General features: G+C 40.4%; 1 protein-coding gene across 1 annotated transcript in view; it reads left to right on the top strand.

Moving 5' to 3' along the window:
• The window catches only part of Brinp2 (BMP/retinoic acid inducible neural specific 2), a 101,123-nt gene that overhangs the window by 55,331 nt on the left and 25,248 nt on the right, over positions 1-20,544 (top strand). The window lies entirely within an intron of this gene.

Here is a 20,544-nt window from a genome sequence, read left to right as displayed (position 1 = left end):
ATACAAACAGGGCAAGACCAAACAGCTGAGAAGTTGATACACCAAGGACCTTCCTATCTCCCCTCAATGGCCATATTTATACATTGTGCCTAGTCGAATTCTGGAAGAGATTGCAGTTCCTGCCCCTTACTTAAGTGGAATTAGTCCTTGTATTTTTTCTAAGAATCTAGCACAGATTCATACTGAACTACTGAAGGCTGAATCAACCTGCTCAGACAAAAGCAGAATCGTAGAAGAACCAGAGCTCAGCATTAACTCAACTTTCAGTAAGTATGTGGAATTCTAGGCACATGCCCCCACAGACTTTCCATAAGGCAATTTAGGGCAATCATTTATCCATCTTGCAAGAAAAAAAAACAAAACTTACATTTTAACAAAGAATTCTTCCAGTCCAGTGAAATGAGATTTAATTTACCTTCCATGATTTAGTGTATTCAAGTGTCACAGAAGCTCTGTCTTCAAAAAAAAAAAATAATTTTTATTAAGTACATTGGAATGGAAGGCAAGCTAGGCACCCTAATACTACTATGAGCTTCAAAGAGCTATAGGAAAGAAAACTAAGCTATTGTTTGCTTGCTTCCTTTTTCCCTTCTGGATAGATTCTTTCCCCCTCACTTAAGCCCCAGACCCAAGTCTGCATAGCTTAGCAGCCAGTTAATGCCGGCAGCTCAGAACTGGCCCATGGGGGTGTCTCTAATCTCTTCTGCACCATCAACCCTCTATCAGGTAGTAATGGTTTTCTGATCATTTAATGTGACAAGCTCTTACACTACGCTCTTCAGTTTTTCTGGGGTCAGTTATTGCACATGAACCTGTACTTGAGGACACAGTAACCAGTCATTCTGAAAGAAATGCTGCATTCTGATTTGTGACCCTTTGGTGGGGCTAGAGGAGAATTGTCACACACCACTTCTCCAGGAGCCTTCTGGGAGATTTGCCTTCAGTGATTAAGCAAAAATGTTGCCTTTATAGATATTGGTAGGGCTCTATATTATCCCATTGGGAATTCTTTCTGAATCCCTTTTCTTTTTGGATCCCATGGCAATTGCTTCTAGCAAATTCAGGACCTAGCTAATGCTGACTAAAGCAGGTCACAGGAAACTGGTAAAATAGACACTGAGTCATATCCAAATTTCTCCCCTACTATTCAAAGGGGCTGGAAAGAAAACAGCTGACAGAGGATATCAGAAAGACTTTGTGGGAAAACTATTGTGTCTCAAGAAAAATGAGGAAGCTTTTGGTACATAGGAATCAGATGGCATCCATATATGCTCTCTATATAAAGGGAAAATAAATTGATAGTAAAGAATAAGATTTTCCGAGGGGGGTGGAACGCAAGGTGCAGAGTTACTTGACAATTCTTTCAACTGCAGGAAAGAAACCTTCCTTCTCATCTAGCTGCAGATGCTCAAATAGCAAGGTGCTACTATTAACCCACCTGACCTTATGCATCCTTAGTTAACTATCAGAGTGAAGTCTCAATCTGAGAAAATAGCTAATAATTCCAGAATAATTTCAATCCCTCTACCCATGAGCTTCCAGAGAAAGGTGCTTATTCCCTTACATTGGTTTTCTATAGGTATGGGTGCTTGAGAGTTAAGACTCTAGAGCAAGATGCCCAAGTTATGAGACGGAAGTTTACCAGCTGAAGCATGTTTGGCAAACTACTTAATAGTTCTTATTTCCCAATGCCCTTATTTGTAAAGTGAAGATAACAACAGTACCCATCTCAAGACTGATGTAAAATTAAGTGAGTTAGTTGATAACATAACACTGGGACTAGTGGTTAATAAATATTACTTATTGATATTAGATTGTTTTTAATGAGTATTAGCCTGGGCAAAAATGGTAAGACAAGATGAGAACCATAGCTATGATTGTTATGAAGCCCTCTGAGGGCTTAGCATACAGAAACATATTTAGAATGAGAGAATCCCTTTGTTGTTGTAAAGCACTTTAACCTGTATCTCCCCCAAATTTGTCTCTTTATGGAGAGATGATCCCAAGTAAAGAACAGGTGATGCTTCTCACACATACTCTTACTGACCACAGGGGCTACTGGAGGGAGCAAGGTGATTTTAGGCATAATTTGCAATGTCACAGGCTTAGTTCTTGCTCCTGCAGCCAGAGGTAGCAGAGCGGCAATCTTCAAGCATGTTCTTCAGAGGCTGACCACCATAAGCTCCCAGATCCCTGGGCAGGGTGGTGCCAGTAGGAAAGGAGTGTGCTCTGTCTGGTTAAGCCCCCTCCATAAACAGTAAGATGCATTTGACATTTTACCTAAATGTTTAAAATCCCATTCAATGACCTCTTGCCATGTATTTCTCCCATAAAAACACAATCTGAAGCATCAGCCCACCTCTTAGACGCCATCTCTCAACAGGCTACTTAGACGAGTTGTAGGAAGAGATATACTGGCTCCAGTTCCATTTGTGACCCCCAACTGCACCCATCCTTGATTCACTCCATAGTCCCACTACAATAAACACTGAGTGCCTAACCTCTCATAGCCATGCCTCAATGCAGATAGAGCCCATTAGGGTCTTTGGCATTGAGATGAAGTTGTTCAAGGTCAGAGAGGTAGCCAGTCACAGCCAGAAATAGCACTAGGGCTCCTGACTTGAAGTCTCCTGCTCATTACTCCAGCCCATGCCACTTCCCTCTGACTGCTAAGTGCATCTTCATCATAACGCACAACCTAATCAAGCCCCTAAATTGAGATGATGCAAATGTAAATATGGTTTCTCGAAACACTCTAGCAGTAATGTTCCATTCTCTCTCTTCTACAAATCAAAGTAATGAACAGTCTGGTTTTTTTTTAATTTCTTTTTGTATTAAAGTTTTAATACAGAGATAATCATGGGATTGGAAAAAATCCAAGCCACAATGATAAAACACTTAAAACTAGGAAAGAATATATTAAAATTGAGAAAGTTGGGATTCATACAGAATAGCAAATGTAACATGGTGGTTGGGAGAAAAGCAAAGCCAGGTGTGACTCCAGAATGTTGGCCTTACTACTTCTGCACAAACCTAATTCTTTCTGGAAAGGAATGGTATGAGGTTAAATCAGAAGTCTGAGATGAAAACAGAACTAGCCATCATACATTGACAGACGAGAACATTGTATTCTGGGAAAACTCCACAAATTTCTAGACCCCTAGAAGAAAATATCTCAAAGCCAAGTTCTTGTAGAATCACAGAGGCAGAGGCTGAGCATGTGGTGAATGGCAACAGTGAGCAAGACAAGAGAACTTTCCAGTAGGAAGCATAATGGTAATCCTGAGAAGACACAATCTGTTTGGAATCCAACAAGACGCAAAGTGAGATCTGGCAATAGGTCACATGTAAAGAAGGTGTCAGGAAGGACTAAGTATTTGGTCTTCATTCCTGAGTTAGTGGTCTGTGAATTAGACCTATTATCATTTCCCAACAGTTTGTTAAAAAGACAGGCCCTCAAGTCTTTCCGAAGACCCACAAGAGTCAGGATCAGCATTTGAACTGGATCCCGGATGAACTACCCTGGCCTTGAAGCTTGAGGAGTGCTACATTGATCACACTCAGTGTATGGAGCTTCAAGAACAAGAATGTCCATGGTGCAGAATCTGGCCTGGTGGCACAGTCTGTAATCCCAGAATAATGAGGTTGAGACAGGAGGATCACAAGTTTAAGGCCAGTTTGGGCTTGCATACTAAGATCTTATTCCCAAAACAGAAACAAGTAAAAGGATGACCAGAATGGATGAGGAAAATGGTATCATGGGAAGCCACCACCCCTCACAGTGCATCTGCAATAGAAAGTATGTAAAGAAACTGTTACAAATTGAAGAGAATAGCAGGTGATGGAGGTTAAATTTAGGAGTTATTAATACCAAGGCAAATGAACTCATAAGAATAGTTGCAGCAGCTGGGAGAAAACTTTAAAAGCAGAGGATGCTGCATGGCCTCAGAGCAGCCTGTAGGCGCCTCCTGGGAGATGGGGAGGTGAGGAGGCAGAGAGCAGCTGTGGATTCAATCGCAGGAGGAGCACCAGAGCTGATTTATCATCCAGACCACGTCTTGCCGACTAACAAATACTGATTTGGATAAACAGAAAACCCTGGGAGAGGTACCATCTTCTCCAATTAAGAGATCACAATCCACATAAATAAATGGCAACCAAAGGCAACCTCAGCTTGCTTAAGTACGTCCCAGTGATTTCTTAGGCATTTACTACAGCAAGTGAGAAAGAGGAAGTTTGTGTTACTGTGCTGCTGCAGGACTCCACAAAGGAGCCATGATTCTCAGGAGCAGAGATAGGCAAGAACAAAATTTCTGGAGAATGACCAGCATCCAAGTAAACTGCTGGATCGCCAAAATCATTGCTGGATTTACATTTTAGTTACATGGAGTTGTTAAGACAGAAGATGGAAAGAGATATCCATCAACTGGTGCTGTGATCCAAAGTTGATCACACTTTGAGGCATATGACAAGGGGCAAGGGTGAGCTTTTGCAGTCATAGTCATAGATACACCTTCTCAGATTAGAGAAATGAGGACATGGGAAGAGACCAAACGTAATGGCTTAGAAGTTGCATTTATTAAGAGTGTGGGGTGGTTGGCTAACTTTATAGCCACTCTACCAAAAATATTAATCTAGATTGTAGACCCAATGTAAGGCACTTTGTTATATCAGCAAACTTTATTCCAGAAATGTCTAGAAGTTGAGCCTCAGCATGTCCTTCACCTTATGCAAACTCTTGTCCCTTGTTGTGAAGACCCACATAGCCCACCTCTATGAAGTCCTGTATTTGAAGCTGTGTACTGTTCTCTTGGAGCAGGGTTATAACGAGAACACAACCCTCTACAGTTCAGAGGAGAGCAACTGGTGTTTTCAACAAGCATTTTAGAGAGACATCTCTTCTTAGTATTTCACAGGACTTCATGAAATAACAAACCATGAAATAAGGGAGAAACGGTTTTTAACTGGATTGAATTTCCAGGTGAGTTCATTTGGAGAAAATTTTAGATTATTTGGCAAAGATATGATTGGGAGCTGATAAAAATGTAATACTTAGACAAGTCCTGATGGGTGGCTGGAGGATCTCTCAGAAGATCTGGCAGGGTGGGGTTACTGAAGTACTTCAAGTGAATAGGACTCAGACAGCCAATCCCATGAGGCAACTATAAGTGTCAAGAAATGTTAGAGTATGCCCCTACTCTTTCTGTTCTTATTGTTTTCCTCCAAAAATGTCCTAGGTATATTTTAGTCAAAGATTTCTTATAGGGTGCAATTTTAAAGATCTCTCAGGAGTAGGAGCGTACCATTTTATAATGGGGGTGCATTAAACAAACTAAAAGTACTTGTTTGAGACTCTGTCTCAAACAAGGTGGAAGTCCGGTACTAGCACCCATGACTGTCATCTGAACTCTACAATCTTGCCTAGCATTTATAGTGCCTGCTTATTCATACACACACCAACAACAGGAAGAAAAAAAAAAAAAGAGAGAAGGAAATAAAGGGGCCTCCAGGGTGGCCAAGGAGGGAGAGCAAGATCACTTATGTTTTCAGACAAGATTTAGTAGAGAGATCTTGAGTCAGTCAGGCAGAGAAAAAGAAGATTAATTTTTGCTTCAAGAAAAATTAATTTTATTCATAAATGAATTGTTACTTACAGATACTCTAGAACAGTGAGGAAGACTGCCTCCAGAAACTGTCACGACACAGACTCAAGCAGACAGGGACACTGGCTAGTCACATGCTCGTTTCTTTATTCTCTCTCTCTCTTTCTTTTTATCATGTCTTCAAGAGATGAGCTTTTTCTGGGTCAGAGATTCTCATGTTGTGTTTCTTTATTCAGCGTCTGCTGCATTTCTCCTACCTCAGAGCTTCCCACATCTCCCACAAGAAAATCCTTTCAGTACACAGAGCTCAGAACAGTGAGTGGCCCACAGCAAGTCTTTTGAACATTGAGCACCTATTTAGTATCCAAGTGAGCTGACTCCACAAATGCTGGGGCACAGTTCAGGTACAGGGAGATCAGCCTTCCAGGAAAGCCAATGAATGAAAGTCACTTGGTGTGGCCATCGTCTGTGGTGCAGTAAAAGGCCCTGGGAGAAGAGTTTGACTCCCATACCAGTTACCCAGCTCCCTCTGCAGGATCAGAAACAGCTGAGCAAGACGGTAAAGGCAAGTTTGCAGATCAAGGTTTAGACATCAGTGTGAGATAAGGATTCCAACTCTACCTTTTCATCCCTGCCCCAAGCTAAAGACAATTAAATGTACTTATTTAGCTGACAGGTCTACACAGTCTTAAGGGAATTGGAGCCTGCCTCAATGGGTGACATATAAGAGGGCATGTGAGTAGACTGGGAGGAGGCAGAGAGAGCCAGAAGATTGTCTACTATCTGAGGCAGGAGTTCCCCCAAACAGAAAGCATTGGTTAGCAAAGTAATCACTGCATAGCCTGCCCACTGCATAGCCTGCACTGCTGCAGGATCACCCAAAAGAAGAGAATCCCTCCAGTCTCCTGTTCTTACAATGGAAGAAGTGAGTGTGGGGGAGGGGGTACAAAGAAAATTGCTGCTTCTACAAGGACAACCAGAACTGGTTGAATATTTTTATTTATCACTTTTAAAACATCTATTTTTTAATTTAAAGGTGTGTATATGGCTCATCTCTCTTGTCTCGATCTCTGTTGGTCTATCTTCTCTCTCTCTCTCTCTCTCTCTCTCTCTCTCTCTGTGTGCCCGTGTGTGTGTGTGTGTGTGTGTGTGTGTGTGTGTTCACATGTGTGCCTGCAGAGACCATAAGAGGACATCAGATCCCCTGAAATAGGAGTTATAGGTGTTTGTGTGCTATCCAACATGGGTGCTGGGAACCAAACGCCAATCATTCTGCAAGAGCAGAGAAAGTACTCTTGATCACTGAGCTATCTCTAGCTTAGCATTCTTTTTTTTTTTTTTAACATACAATAGAGAAAGAAAGCAAGGATCCTCTCAACACTAATATTAATGGTATTCATAAATAAGAGCTAATATAAACATGCAACATTTGTTCATGAGTATGTGTGATGTACACGTGTGTACACATTGTGTGTGGGCTTACACACCTTTGTGCCCTTGCACAGTGGTGAGAATTATTGAGGATCCTCTTTTTCTCTCTGCCTTATTCCTTGAAATACAGTCTTCCACTGTACCTAGAAATGACTATTATTTTGTTGACAGTGGTGGCTAATAACCCTCAACAACCTTCCTCTTTCCATCACCCTCCAGCTCTGGGGTCACAGTCACATGCAGCCACACCTGACTTTGTGTGTACTGAGATCTTAATTCACTTGCTCACATAAGGTAGCAGGCACCCTTACCCATCAAGCTATCTCCCCAGCCCAACATACAACATATTATATTACTTAAAATAATCTAATAATAATTCTATGGTGGTATGTTCTTTGTACACCTATATAACTTTAAGGCTGTCTCACAACCAGGAGGAAAATTCAGTACTTAGTACCCAACATACGAGGCCTGACTATTCAATGATTATTGTGCAGTTAAAAAAAAACTGAGATACAGATGTTTAATGTTACCAGAGAAATGGCACCCCCGCCATATCGTCATGCACCCTCTCTTCCCTTCAGCATCCCTGTAGATTTTTGACATCCAGAAGACAATTCTCAGAGGGCTATAAGGTGGCTTGTCCTACCTCAAGTTCCTGCAATCCTTTCTTTCCACCAGAACTCCCCATCTGCACTCAGGCTCTTGGGAACCCTGAGCAAGAGGAAGCCACACTGGGCTTTCCTGAAACAGTGTACCTACGGCAAGTTCTGTATGTGTAGACTTTGCATCACTGTGTTTTTCCACACAGGATACAGTATAAATCGGATTTCTGTAAACAGATCCTCTACTGGAGGGACACTTAATGTCATTTCCCAGATATAATGTCTTATTTCTTGCCTGGCAATGGCTTATAAAAATTCAGTGTTAAGTAAATTTGAGTAAATCCCTGGCCCTAGCTTTTAGGAGCAGGTAGACATTGATTTACAAATATACACGGCCATTTGGAAACATCTCATATTTCAAGGGATATCTATACAAAGCCAAAAGAAACTTGTGAATACTATAAATAACCTGTTATTTGAGAAACTGAAAATTTGGATTTAAAAGGTTTGTTTTTTGGGGGGGAGGTAGGGGCAGACAAGCTTTCCTGTATGTGTTCAGACAGTCCTGTTTGATATCACTTCCACACTACACTGTGCTGTCAGATGGGAGAGTGAAAGGTGTCTAGGCTGGAAACCCTGTGACTGTTTTGTAATCTGTAGTCAAGACTGTGGGAGATTAGGGCTGGCCTCGTCAAGGCATGCCTAGAGAAGAAGGAATCTCTCAGGGCTGTTCAGCCACGTCTTCCCCTGTTTCTTGTTCAATGCACCATGACTGTCACCAGGCTCTCCCTCAAACCAGAGCTTTACCCCGTTGTCTCCACCGCCTGCACAAAGCAAACAAGCTCTTCATGTCAGTGAGTCAGAGTGAGCGCAAAGTCCCACTCCCTGGGCAGGAGGCTCTGAGGGGAAGAAAATGGTGTGCATAACCTTCATTACAATCCCAGGGCCAGGGAGAATTCCTCGTGTGTCAGGAGAGCTCGGGTCTCACCTGGGGACATGCTAGTGACGAAGGAAGGACAGGAAAGAAGGTTCTTTGGGGAATGACTTCTTGTGGATTCACAGAGGCATGTAAACACCTAATGATCTCTCGCCATGGGCTACATCATTGGTTTATTAGTAACAGAAGTAAACTTTGGCAGGGAAGCCAAGCTCTTACTTGCTGGTTCTGTGTCTGTTCTAAATTATGAATTTGATTAAGGGGGCATGGAGAAGCAAAGAGGCTGTGGGAATCTTTCAAAGGTGCCTGGTTTATGGAAAAAGTCATATGCATGTGTGACTTCACAGGGAAAAAAATGTGACTTGCGGCTGACAATATGGTTTTTGGTTTTTGCAAGCACTAAAGTAGAGCTGTTTGCATTCTGGTGCTTGAATGTCACAGCCAGAGCAGAAGCTTAGATCGGAGGACCATGGAGATTATGAGCCTGAGAGGAGGAGCCAAATGTGCACAGACAGTATCTGGGTTCGAAAGGAAGTCTGATGACATGAAATGGCACATCCTAAGAACGAAGGAATACTTGGATGTCTAAATTAGAAGGAAACTCCAAAATCACTCATTTCCAAACTAGCATAGACAACCAGTTCCACATTTTCACAATGGTAGTTAAACGACTTGGCTGGAGCAGTTCCCAGCACAGGGATTTACCAAAGCCCATTTCCATGGAGCAGGAGTTTAAAAATACTATGATGATCTCTCCCTTCCTCCCGCTTTTTCTTCCTCCCTTCTTTTCTCTCTTCTCTTTTTCTCCCCTGCCTCTCTTCTTCTTCAACCATCTTCTCTTCCTTCTGTTATCTTTCTCAAAGAGACCCCACCCTGTAGCCCAGGAATTCACTATGAAGCCTTGGCTGAAATTCAAACTGATGGTAATCCTCTTGCCTCAGCTCTTGAGTGCTATGAAGATCTTTCTGAAGTAGAGTCTGTTTTGCTCCCCCTTAATGTCATTGGCTGGTCTTGACTCTGCCTTCTCTCCTCTGGGATAAGCCTAAGTCAGTTCTTCACACTCTCCCAGAGGTTCCTCCCTTCTCCTCCTTTTCCTCTCAAGCATCTTCTCCTAAGCTGTTCTTGTTTATTTTACTCCAACTCCCTGAGTTTTATCTTCCTTCCTAAAGAAAGCAAATGAAATTTATTTTGACAAGATTCCCTCCTTAAACCAATTCTGGTTCCTAGGGACCACACTTGTTTGCTCACTTTCAGAGTTCTTAAGAACTGTCACAGTTCAATATCTGTTGCCTATCTTAGAGCTACTGACAGCCAGCTTTTCCTCCTCGAAGCATTCTCTGTAGTTCTGGATGGCAAGTAGCTCTGGCTGTAGGTCGCAGGCACACACCAGAACACAGGGGCATATCTTAGGAGCTGAACCATCACAGCTGTCAGAGTTGGAAATGTGTAGAAAAACAAGGAGAGAATCTAGACAGTTTTCATTCAAGTTAAGTATAGGGAAAATGTCCTGACTTTTGTTTACCAGTTTCTCCAAGAATCCTGCTTTGGTTTTGCATATCCGAGCTTGATCTTGGTAGTAAAGCGATGACCATGTCAAAACTTGTCCTACTACACTCCTGTGTTTCTTACGGTACTCCCTAATGGGAGCAGCCATGTCATCGCTGAGACTGCCATCTCTGCTCTAACATTGTCCCCACCCAAACTGTAGTTCAACTTCCAGTCCAGTCTTCTCCCCTCTCCTGGATTTAGCAAGGACCTCTTGTATTTTTGTCTTCATTGGAACTCTATCTTCTCAGTTAGTTCTTCTGACCCAAAGAATAAAACTCAAATTTTTTCATTATAAAACTTGTGCACAAATCTATTATTCCCCACTTCTACCAATAGTCAGTGAGTACTGAATTCAGGCTACTGAGTTTGCATTCCCATTGCTCTGCCCTAATGCACAGCTTGAGATCTGCCCAGGCACAGGATGCTCATTTGACAGCATGTCTTTCTGTGTCTCATGTCTTCTGCCTGCAAAACGCTTTCTTGATTCTTACACATCCTTCAAACAAATCCACTTTGACTCTTGCCAGAGGGTTGGTTATATCTACCAAGATTCCCCATCTCCTTCATATAACTATAATAGAACTTAATATGTTTTGTGCTTACTTATCTTTGCTTGTCACTTGTCTGTGAGATCTCTGGGGCAAAGGACACATCTTATATAACCTCCCTGTCTCAGCACCATGTCTACACCATAGAAAGACAGAGTAAACAGAGTAAGAGGATAAAACCACTCAGTAACAGTTGAATTGTATAGGACTGAATTAGATGCAGCCCACAGATGTGATTGAAACTCCAGGCTCTCAAATAGGCTGCCTAGATTTCTCTGCGGTTGTGATAGATTTGTAGTATTGTGTAAGTAACTTTGGAATGTCTGAGCTTCATTTCCTCAATTGGTAGGATAACAATAACTTAATTACTTGAAGATTACCAAAAATAGATTTATTGTACTTCAAGATAAATGGTTAATATGGTTTTTTTTGTGTGTGTGTGTGTGTGAAGAAGGTAAATATGGAAAATACCAGAGTGATAAAACTAGAAACTTGTAAGGAGAAAATGTGCAGAGGTTTCCTCAGAAAGAGAAAAGGAGAGGTAGCCTCACTCTATTGAGCTTGTTTTACTACATGAAAATCCATGTATAAATCAAATTTATCACTTAAAATCTATGTGCTACTCTCTTTAACTGTAGCCCAAGTTAATCTTTTGATTTTATAGTTATAGGACAGTTTAAAATAAATCCTTCACGGCAGTGGTGCTCTCACTGTGAAGACCTTCCCCAACAAGATCCAATAGCCTAACATTAGTGCCAGGAGAGCATTGCCATTTACCACGTGTATCCATAAAGCTAGAAGAGATACTGGGTGAGCACAGCTATTTGACCATGCAGACAACACACACAATACAAGTCATTGAAACAGACCCTTACAAGGTTAACAATATTTCACCAGTTGGAAAATTGGGTTGATACAATTCAGATAGTATTAGTCAGAGCAGGCTAAGTGTTGAAACAAGCAAGCCCACAAACCTGGGCAACATGCTTTTCTACCCTTTTCTGTTCATTTCACACTGCGATGTAATTGATGAGAAGGATTAAGGCAGAGATTGCTTCAGGGCTTCATTCTGGACTGAGACTCTTTTGACCTAAGTTACTTTGTCATCTTTTGAGGCCTGAAGTCCAGCCCTCTTCTGAATCCTGGTAGATGAAGGAAGAGAGCACATGAAGAATTATGTAGGAGTTCTGTGCCTTGCCCCCAGGCCTGTACTCGCCTTCTATTACCTAGAACACAGTTACATGGCTAAACAAGAAGAGAAAGTTGTGGGTGTGGAGATCAGGGAAGCTTGACCATCTGTGAGTCCAAAATGGAAAATGGAAATAGCCCACAGAACAACTTTCTAATCTCTGTCACAAAGGGTTGAATGTAAGAAAGTAGAATGCAAAGTCCTACATTTAAATTGGAAGTGTCAGCTTCACAAATATAGGATATAGGAGGCCTTCCTTCAGAGTGCCTTATGACAAAGAAGCTAGGCCTTTAAGGATTGTAGGGTGCTGGGTGATCACAAAATCATTGCTACACAATCATGCTTTATCTTTAGAAATGATAGTCAAGTGAAAGAACAATGGGAAAGTGGTAGAGAGTAAAAGAGATACTTCATCACTTAGTAAACCTTGATAAAGGTACTTAAATTCATAACTGCTAGCTCAGATATGAAATAGAGCTTGGACACTTGATATGTATTATTTAACAATTGCCACAATTATGCATAGAAAGTAGAACAATATTCAGTAGATTAAAATGGTCATTTATTCAGACCATGTGTAAGGATTGGCTGCAAGAGCTTTGCCTTATGCTGAAGATGGGCAAGGGGTCATTAGGTCTGTCTCCTAATGGTATTTATTTTAAGGACAAAGCTAACAGAACAGAACTAGAAGAATACCCTTAGGGTGTGATTTTTCTAAAGAGGAGAGAGGAGCAGCTGGGAGAGGTGATAGGTAATGGCTCTTGAGGCATCATCCAGGAATTGTCACATTGCCACTTCTGTCTTCAATACTTTGTCCAAAGCAAAGTAATACAACCACGTTATGAATATATGGGGTTGAAAAATAAGTTATATCATGATAATTGAATGATTCTACTGAACTATAATCAGGGACCTAAAACGTGCAAGATTGAGAAGTCAGTCTACTACATTGACCGGTGATGATGTTAATCATCTCATGAAGATCATGAGAATGATGATGAAGATGATGACAGAGTCATCATCACTTGTATCCAATTTACTCTCACTTTCTTGAAATACATCAACCTGATGGTATTTGGAAAGAAACACATTGATATGGTCGAGTGTAAGAAGTGAAAGTTGAACATAAAGGGCTAGAGATGGGGATTCTTAGGAACTAAGAATAATTGGTCAAAGAAAAGTATCTCTATAAAAAGCAAATACACCTATATAATGGACAACCTGCCTCATTTCAGAATGAGTAAACTTTCAGAGTACTGGTAGGAACTACAGCCTATGGAAATTATCCAATGGCTTTCAGGAATCCTAGAAAGAAGTCTACTGGGGAGAAGGAGAGCATGGACTGGGCTAGTTGAATAAACAAGTATGACAGGAGGTGAACCATGGTGTGAAGGTCATTTTCTCTATGGGTGAACAGATGAACTTTAGAACAGCAGGCTGGGTGGTCGAGGCAAAGATGGGGTTTGTTCCCTGAGAGCACTCAGTATCCTGTTCAGTTCCTTCTTAGAGATTAACTGGCTCTTCATTGCAAGTAATCTATTGCATTTCATGTTGATTCCACAAACATGCCACTTTGGGTGCCCTCTTCACATCCCTAAGCTCTACAGGGCAGTGTGACTCACCAAACAGTGATCTCTTCCTCCTCCTCTAAGCTTGACTCTCCCCTCCCCACCTCTTCCAATCAGCTTTAATTAAACTGTTTGAAAGCTGCAGCTTGATTTTAATTAGAGCAAAATTGAAAAGATTAGAATGAAATTGGCCAATCATTGTTTACGGGCCGTTGTTTGAGAACACAGCAGGCTGCTAAATTACCTCCATGCCAAGCTTCTTGAGTTTTTTCAGACAGTGAGAAGGACATGGCGCTAGGACATCAAGGAAACACCACCCTCATGCCTGTTCTTGTGACTTCAAGATTTTAGGGGCTGAGAACATATTTAACCCAATGATGTCAAAATGAAAACTTTCTTGCCTGGGGAGTCTTCCTATCTAAAATATTGAACAAAGCAGAATTATCTAGGGAGTATGATAAAGGTGGGTTTTGGAACTTGAGATTGAGCTCAGCCATCAAAGACATAAAATCATTAGTAGCATGACCTGGAAGCTAATTGACTGAGTCTTGGGAGCCAGTCATTTCTGTTTCCAGCATCCTTACTTGTTAACTTATAGAAGGAAAATAGTTGATTAATAGTATCCCCTTTATTTCCTCTAAGGTCCTTTTGATAAATTAGCTAAGCAAGTATGAAAATGCATTTTAAGAAATGCAGTTTAAAAAAATACTAAAAGATTTCACTATACCATATAAGAAATTATGATTGTTATTATCATTTCTTTTTATGACTCTGATTAATCATGTCTCATTCATTATAGCAGTAGAAACTCTAATAGCCAAGAAGATTATAGTGATCTGTTGTTGAGACAGAAATCTTTTAATGATGTGATATGTCTAGAAATACTTCACTCTGTATAGGAGTCAAAACACTTATAGATCTCAATGCCTCTAAAATCAAGCTTGAGAATCTAAAATGCTCTTAGCCAAGTCTCTGAGGTGAACAACTGGAATCTCCCAATGTCCATGTTGGGTCTGACCATTCCTGTTGAGAAATATTAGTTGAAGATGTGTTATATTTGTTTATGCTATGTAATGTTTGTGTAATGATGCAAGTATGTTACATTCTTTTATATTGCATTTGTTTAACTCTTGAAACTGTGTTACTTTGCCTGTCTAAAACACCTGATTGGTCTAATCAAGAACTGAATGGCCAATAGCTAGGAAGGAGAAAGGACAGTCAGGGTTGCCAGGCAGAGAGAATAAATAAGAGGAGAAATCTGGGAAGAAAAATGATGGAGTGAGAAAAAAAAGGGGGGCCAGCCACCCAACTACACAGCAAGAAACAGATATAGAGTAAGGAGCAAACAAAGGTACATAGAATATAAAAAAGCCCAGAGGCAAAAGGTAGATGAGATCAATTAAGTTCCAAACAGCTGGCTAGAAATAAGCCAACATAAGACCAGGCATTCATAAGAATAAGCCTCCATGTGATTATTTGGGAGCTGGTGGAGGGTCCTGAAAGATTAAAAGAGAGAGAAAAAAGAAAGGAAGAAAGAAATAAAGAAACCATCAACTACATATTCCTGTGAGTTTTCTGAACTTAAAACCGTGGTCCTATGAAAAAAGAAAAATGATAGTGTTTTTGTGTGGCAGATTGAACCCTGGGTATGTGGGACATTGGTAGAGACATAGAACTAGAGAAAGCCATGTGCAAAAACTCTTTAGGAAAGTCAGTGATGCAATACTCAGTGGACATTCCTGTGTCCAGCCAGCAAAATTTAAGCTGCCCAGAGAAACAACTCTTTAAGAAAAAGGTGAGTTCAGAGAATCCAATATTAACATTTATCCAGAACTTACTGAGGTGTGAGAAATGTTCTGAGAGGTCATTGGTTGACAGTTTAAGTAGACTAAGAAGAGTCATGGAAGATTACAAAAATCATTCATGTTTTTGGATTAATGCCTGTACATTGTTTCAAAGTTCTTAAATAGTTTATTCAACAACCTATTTTTTGTCTTTCTTCATTTTGCAGGGAAACCCCGCCATATGTTTTTGTTATGATCATGGTCTATTCTATAGAAATCACTTATAGAATGATAGTTTAGTCCCTTGCAATGTAGCAGTCCTTTGGAGCATCAAAGTTGGGTGATGCCTCCCAAAAGAGAGGTTGCTAAAAATAGACTAGAAGGGTCCAAAATGGAAAGGAGCAATAGTACTTGTTATATCAGCCCACTTGTGTGGGCCATCTGAGAACTGCAAGATGTTGCTTGGTGCTAGGCATCCTGGGCTCTATAGCTGATTTAAGTTACCCACACCTCTCAGGGAGTCCCAGTTCTATTCCGAGAACTGCTGCCTGACCGAGCAGGTGATAATCGGTTGACTGTGCTAGAAACAGCAATGATTCCCAGAGTCTAACTCAGGAGGAACAAATGGCTCCTAGCACACAGGGGTGCACTGACTCTAGGATAGGATGCTGCTAAGCCTGCAGGGGTGCCATGGTGAATGCAATGCAGAAAGCTGCAAGCTCAGAGTATGTGGAATGTCACTTCCCAGATGACAACCATATCGGTGACCTTGGTAGTGTGATGAACATGTTTTCCAATAAAAGAATAAAGATAAAGATGTATTAGAAAACCAGTAGTAGAAAAATTTGGCTCACTATCCACAGTTTAGACTACTGTTCATTATTACTAGATTTTAACTTTTAAAAATCTATCATGCATCTATCTATCCTTCTACATATCCATCTATCTGCCTATCATGTATCATCTGCCTATCGTCTATTACTTATCTGTCATTTATCTACCATATTTCTATTTGTATATATGTATGTATTATACATGCATGTATCTATCATCTATCTAACTACCTATCTACTCACCTATCTATCCAGCATATTCAATTTTCAAATATCTCTCCCTTAAGCCTTCATAGGTAGGAAAACTTCATAACTAATGGCTCTTCATGTAGCTGGATCAATGCTCTCAGTTTACAAGTCTGAAAAGTGGTGCTTAAGTGGAAACACCACCTGGCTGGAAGACCCCAGCTGTGCTCTTGCTGAATCTTTCATCTTCAGATGCTGTGAGACCCTGCAGGGAGGCTCTTCCTGGCAGATTTGTTGTTGACCTTGTGTTACACAGGACACAGTGCCGTAGGGTAGTGAAGACTTGGAGATACCACTTTCTAGTTACAGTTTTTGAATAAGTACATCTTATAGCCATTTAACACCATGAGTAGAGACCCCCTCTGGTTTCAAATGCAGAGTTGGCTCATAGCTGACCCAGTTGAATCCCTGCTGAAGCGCTTGAAATTTGGCATGAGTATGATTCAACTTTCCCTAATCTCATGTACAATCATCATTGTACAACTGGAAGAGCCAGCCATCTTTAAATGTCCATCTGTGTCATTAGTGTGAAGCAGTTTGAGACGAAAATAGTAGTGATAACTTTAGAATTCCCCTCTTTTTCTTTATACCTAAAAATATCTGAACACATGGCTGTGCATGGTATGTGTGTCTGTTACAAGACACTGAATTCACCTTCCTGTCTGGAATTCACCTTTCTTATATTTTATCTTAGTTGTTATTGATGATTTTATGTTTGTGTTAGTTGGACAGACAGAGGTAGCCCTGATTGCACTAGAGGGAGATGAGAAATGCAGTAAGCTTCTATTGATGATAGCCATCTACTGAAGTATCCTTTTGAAATGCATATGCCTTTTTCTCAAAGTCTGCCTTCAAGAGCTCAGTCCATTCTTCTGCCCAACCCAGGAACTTTTTCTGCAATGGCCTCTGCTGCTCTAAAGAACTTTCCATAGGACTACAGTGCTGTTTGAAATGTTTGCTTTCTCAGACTATTTACTGTGTAACAAACACAGTGGGAGAAGATTTTAGGAGAAATGGCTAAATTGAAATGGAGATTTACTTGATGCCTTAATTGAAACAAAGATGATGGCTTAATTGAGGCACTGTGTGTTAATATAATTGATATATAGAAAACATTCTTTTCTTAGGGAAAAAAGCCTTGATTATTTTATTACTGGGGGAAAAAACTGCTAAATGAAAAATCGGAAATGAACACTTACTCTTTGGCTAGCTTAGGCTGCTTTCCCATATTGTCTTCTGTGGTTTTAGATGCTGCAAAGAACCAGCCTCTAAATGTGCTTATAGAACTTATACTACTACTATCTGGGTTAAACTTCCTTCACAAATGTTCCCCAATTATTTTGTATCAATGAAAGTCCCCAAGGCCTGGGAAGAAGCTGACTGGAGTTAGTGTATGGTTTCTGAAGCCTTGGAGTCTGAGCCTTTGTGTAGTTAGCTCCTAATCCCAAATTGACACCTGTATTAGTCAGTATAACAAAATAGCTGCAACTGGGTGCATTATAAAGGAAAGAGCTAATAGAGTTCACAGTTATGGAGGAGATAGGTTATGGTGCTGTTAGCCACTGGTAAGGAACCATGTGGCTGCATGGTGGATGGCATCATGGTGAAACTTAATCCAGGAGGGAGAGATCACTGAACAAAACAAGAAGGGACAGTCAAAGAGGAGGAACTAGGAACATTATTTTGTATGATAAAATTCCCAGAAAACTATCCACAGTCCCATGAGATCTAGCCTAACCACCTCCCCCACTCTCATTTCCCCCACCCACCCAGCCTATTAAAGTTCCCAGTACCTCTTAACATTGCCATAGTGACTATCAAGTTTCATACACACACACACACACACACACACACACACACACACACACACACACACACACGTATATGTTGTCCAATCCACATCCAAGACATAACAACAATCACTGAAATGACAGGAGAAGACTGGGCTTTTGTTTGTTTTTCCTGTGTTGCAAATGTCACCCTATTCCATGAGTTCTCCCTCCAGTGATCTGCTCTGGTGAAATGCTTCCAATTAAGTCCCTGCCCTTATGCATTGTTTCTCCAGCAAACCTCTCTCTTCCTCCTCCTCCCTCCACACTTCCCCTCTCTGTGTTAGACCCCTTCCTTTGCTTTCTCAGGCAGTGGTATCATGTAACAGTGGTCAATGTCCTGTCAAAACAAGCATATTTCAACTCTGATTCTGCCACCTACTGGCTGTTACCAGTAGGGTAAATTAAAATAACCTGCCTCCATTTCATTATTCATAGGATAAAAGTAATTTTTCCTCCTAATAGGGATATTTTATAGATAACCCTTCTAAGGTACTTGGAATCTTAGCACATGGTAAGAATTCATTAAACATTAGACATTCTTTTTATAGTTTATTCATGAAATGCTTTCTAAGACAATACCAATCACTTTTCTAAGTAATTTGTTGTTCTGTGTTAGGATTTTCTGAGCACCCATGGAACTTGGACTAAGGTCTTTGGGATTCTTCCCATAATGCTTTGTATATTAACTGGATTTCTTTCTCAAGCTCAATTTTTTCTTCTACAAAGGAGCATCAGGAAACCAATTCAATCCAAAAAAGGTTCTGCTGTAGTATAAATAGTATACTGTATTGAATATATAGTAAACTCATGTTTTGTGTAGTAATTAAAGAAATGCCATGTTGTTAGTAATGACACTATTTTTGTTAGAAGACAGCTAACTTTATAAAGGGATTGAAATACCATGAGTATATACTTCAGGGACACAAAGGAAGACAAAATTGTCAAAAGCAGTGTAGTGTTGACCTTAACCACTGGCACTGAGATTTAAGCTTGGCCTCCCTCTAATTGTGACTCCATTCAAGTTATTCCTTTAACATTTTGGGGGTTCAGCTCTTGCTATTGTCACCATGACCCTGAGGAAATTTAATGTGATATCATTTTGCTCAGGTTCTGCTATCAGCTGGTTGCTTTCCTTTGGATAAACTATGACATCTTTGTTTCATGGTTTTCTTAGCCAAGATGCATGTTAGAAGCTGAGTCCACTATAAATGGATCACAGATAAGTCAAAGGCTTCCCAAGTCTTAAAAACAGCAGGGCAAGTGCTAAGGTGGCAGGTCTTCTTTCTCTGATTTAGCCTGCTCTGAGCATCCTCATCCAGGACTCTGAAGTGTTTTCTGCCTTTGTTTCCTTTCTTCTTTTCTCCTTCCTCCTTTCTTTTTACTCTCCCTCCTCCTCCCGCTTTCCCTTCTCCTCTTTTTTTCCCATCTTTTTGAGACAGGTTCTGACACTGCAATTTATCCTGCTCCCAAAACCCTTGGCAATCCATAATCTGGAGAAGACTGGCAGATGACACTCAAACTTTCCCTTCATTTCTAACAGTATAAAAGAATACATGCTCTCATGCTCTTTAGTAGATGACATTGGGCAATCACTTAGCTTTCTGAGTGTCAGTTCCTCATTTAAGTAAATATTCTTTAGTTATTGACTTGCATTAAACAGAGTTTCCAAGGCTGATGACAAACTGAGCAAAAGTGCAGAACTCTAAGAGTGTTGCTTCTTTGGTCGATCTTTAACACAATGAGTGGTAGAAATTACTAGATTCATTGTAGAGGAATGGAGCTACTGATCATTAACATCTGAGTGGAAAGCACAATGAGAGAATGTTTTGCATGAACTAGGCTTTGAATGTAGACAGCGGACAGACAAGAAGTTGTCCATGTCTGCAATGGAGAGTGTATGAGGGCCCAGACACTATAAAAGCAAAAGAGAAAAGGATTTGCTGGCAGTATTTTACTATTATTTGATATAGGGTCTAGCTATGTAATTCTGACTGGCCTACATAGACCATGCTGGTTATAGCAATCTTCCTACCTCTACATTCTAAATATTGATATTTAAATGCACAAAATTATCTCATGTACTTTTATAAATAAAACTTAACTTCCTGATACACATACATTTTTGACTGTTTCATTTCATGTCAGGTCAATCACTAATTGGTTGTTGCTTCCTAGGTTATTTTCCTATAACTATTTTTAAATCAATTTTCCATTAAGTAGATTGGAAAAGCTACGGCATTGTAGGGCATGGAGAATGTCTCCTTCAATTACTTAACAAAACTGTGCTGCAGTGATCTACTGTTGTTCTGTTGTAAGAATGGTTAATATGTTTCTTCTACTGGAGAAAAGTTAATGGCAGGGGAAAAAAATCCTACCTTGGCAGAATTTATGTTCTAATGGGAGAAGGAGGGAAAATAGAT

Source organism: Phodopus roborovskii, unplaced genomic scaffold (genome assembly GCF_943737965.1).
Source record: "Phodopus roborovskii unplaced genomic scaffold, PHOROB, whole genome shotgun sequence".
Classification (NCBI taxonomy): Eukaryota; Metazoa; Chordata; class Mammalia; order Rodentia; family Cricetidae; genus Phodopus; species Phodopus roborovskii.
The sequence above is the reverse complement of the archived record's forward strand: the minus strand, read 5'-3'. Positions and strand labels throughout refer to the sequence as shown.